Consider the following 3,076-nt stretch of genomic DNA (forward strand, 5'->3'; position numbering starts at 1 on the left):
GGTAGGTTTCAACAAATGTTTGCAGACACAATTTAAGCCATGTCTATTATCCAAGCATTTTTCTCTCCCTGCATTTTTCCCTCTATATCAAACAGTGTCTCTACTAAAAGGAAGTGTATAAATAAATAAAACCCAAAGACATCTGCTCTTGGGACCTTCCCAGGATCCTACTTGAAGCACACTGGGTAGCTCATTCCCCTAAGTACTTTGGCACTCTGTTTATAGTATTCATGAATTCAATGAGCTCTTTAGTAAGTAATTTGACTCAGGACCATGAGAAACAAAAAATAAATCTGGGTTTAAAGAGACTATGGCATACATCCAGTTCAATATCACTGATTGAATATAAACAAAATATTCCTCCATCCAGTCCAAACTCATAAATGATACACCATATAAACATATTTTAGAAACACAGAGCTTACTATGAAAACTAGGATGAGAACTCTCATACAAAAGAAATCAAAATGCTTTTTTTTCCAAATACCCATAGCAGCTGGTTATTCTCTTTCTTTTTTAAAAAGTTTTATTTTATTTTTAGAAAACTATCTTTTCTCATTTTACATACCAATTCCAGTTCCCACTATGTCTCCTCCTCCCACTCCCTCAACCTCCCCCTCCCAGCCCCCCATCCTCTCCTCAGAGAGGGTAAAGCTTCCCATAGGGAGTCAGTAAGTCTAGCACATTGCTTTGAGGAAGGACCAAGGCCCTCCATCCTATATCTAGGCTGAGCAAGGTATCCCTCTGAAAAGAATGGGTTCCAAAAAGCTAGTACAAGCAGTAGGGATAAATCCTGGTTCCGCTGCTAGTGGCCCTGCAATCTGCCCCAGCCAAACAACTGTCAAAAAAAAAAATATGGAAGGCTTCAAGAATTTGCAAGTCATCCTCACTCAGGGGCCATGATAATCTTTTCTGGAACGTTCCAATTCTAGTATATGTGCTGCCGAAGTGAGCACCAGCTGGCTATTTTCAAGCAGAAGTACCAAAGATACACAGCTTCAGCTTCAGGTGCTCCGTGTCTGGGTTCGAAGCTCCACCAATGTTGTGGGATATTATTTTAAGATGTGCTACATTCATTTATGCTGTGGAATATTTAATGATGCGAATATGTATTGCATTCTTTTATGTTGCATCTGTTTAACTCTCTAAAGCTATGTTACTTTGGCTGTCTGAAACACCCAATTGGTATAATAAAAAGCTGAATGGCCAGTAACTAGACAGGAGAGAGAAATAGGAGGGGTTGGCAGGAAGAGAGAATAAATAGCAGAAAAAAGGAGGGGTGAGATAAGGAGGAGAGGCCGGGCCAACCACCCAGCCAACATGGAGTAGAAAGAAAAGAAAGATATGTCGAAAAAGAAAAGTAAAAAAGACCCAAGAAGGATGCTTAAAAGAAACCTCACACTTGCTCAGAATTGAGTATCATAGAGGGTTTGAAAGGCTCCAGCTTAGCTGCTGTAACGCCATTTTGCAAGGTTTTCACACAAACAAATATTAGTTCAAGGTAAAGTCGGTACTCCTTGGCTGCCAAAGAGGATATCTGTGGTCAGACATCAGGCCTAGGAGGGGAACGAAAAGTTCTGGGAAAAACCACATGAGCCCTAGATAGAGCCAAGTCAGCTATTATCAGATCTACGTGTCCCCAGGAGCTTGTCCCCAAGTGAACCCATCGCCTCATTCGAACTGATCAATGGGATCCCTGTAACCATCCATCTGCTTCTATATGACTGTTTCTGCCGCCCTTTTCCTATAAAAAGACCTTCTCCCAGTCTGCAGGGCACGCAAGTCCTCCGAAAGACTTTGCCGCCCACAGGTACCTGTGTACACCCAATAAACCTCTTGCCATTGCAGCCAGTGGTCTCGGACTGTTCCTTGGGTTCAGGGGTCTCCTCCCGAGGGAAGGTCCTCCCCGAGGGTCTTTCAGGTTATTTATTTAGAGGTAGACTCACAGATAACAATCCACTGCTGGATCGGGGAACAGAAATCGAAACCAGCAGATGGAAAAGAGACCTGACGTGCGCTTTACGTGGGAATAAACAATATAAGAGGCCACGCCCAAGTGGGCGGGTAACTTAAAAGCTACTGGACGTAGGAATTCCTACAGCAAAGACCAGAGACAAAATGTAGAAAAGAAACTCAAAATTTTTTGAGTTAGAAAAGCTGGCTAGAAACAAGCCAAGCTAAGGCCGGACATTCATAAGTAAGAATAAGTCTGCATGGATTTATTCGGGAGCTGGATGGTAGGACCCCAAAGGGTAAAAACATCAACTGTACACCACATCTGCATAGCTGAGGCCTGAACCATTACAGTTGGGGTGAGAAAAGATACCCAAGATTAAATAACAAACTCTCCCCCACAGAACCTATTGGGGTTTGACCACTTTGGAACATGTCATTCACCTTGTTAGAGCTTTTAGAGTTTGCTAGATTCCTAGAACTGCCGTCACAAAGTGTTAAAGAGAGGTGATCTCAAAAATCAGAAATACATGTCTTCATTCTGCAGTCTGAAAGTCGGAAGCAGGTGTTTGGAGGCCCCTGCTCCCTTAGAAACTTTGAGAATCCTTTCTTGCCTACTCCTGGCTTCTGGCTGTTCCCTGCTTAGAGCAGGGCCACTCCATTCCTGGCCTGTGTATCCAACAGGGCTTCCTCAACTTCTGCTTCTTATGATACATGCCATAATGAATCAATAAGCGCACCTTATAGTATGACCTCATTTTAACCTAACTGCATCAAGGATGACCCTATTTTCAAATAAGGTCAACGTCTGCCAATTGGGACTTAGCATATACTGTCACTGTGTGACACATGGTGTAGATAGATATCAAGTATACTCACTCCAATTATTCTTATATGAAAATGGCACGAACATATTTTCCGACATATTCTACCCACAGCAATGATACACACAGAACTGTATACCCAGTGGTTATTACAAAGACACCTTTTTCTTAGGTATTTGTGTCCTCATAACATACATTTTACTGATCATTAAATGTTATTTAAATGTTATTCTACAAGTGTGTTGCTTCTTACTGGTTTTCTCTTATGTGCCGGAGATCTATTTATATAGGATATTTAC

At 41.9% G+C, this 3,076-nt stretch overlaps 1 non-coding gene across 1 annotated transcript; it reads right to left on the bottom strand.

Moving 5' to 3' along the window:
• Positions 1–849: 849 nt before the first annotated feature.
• Positions 850–956, bottom strand: LOC130870562 (U6 spliceosomal RNA). The gene has a single exon (XR_009056711.1). It is a non-coding gene; the product is annotated as a U6 spliceosomal RNA (small nuclear RNA).
• Positions 957–3,076: the final 2,120 nt, after the last annotated feature.

Source organism: Chionomys nivalis, chromosome 2 (genome assembly GCF_950005125.1).
Source record: "Chionomys nivalis chromosome 2, mChiNiv1.1, whole genome shotgun sequence".
Lineage (NCBI taxonomy): Eukaryota > Metazoa > Chordata > Mammalia > Rodentia > Cricetidae > Chionomys > Chionomys nivalis.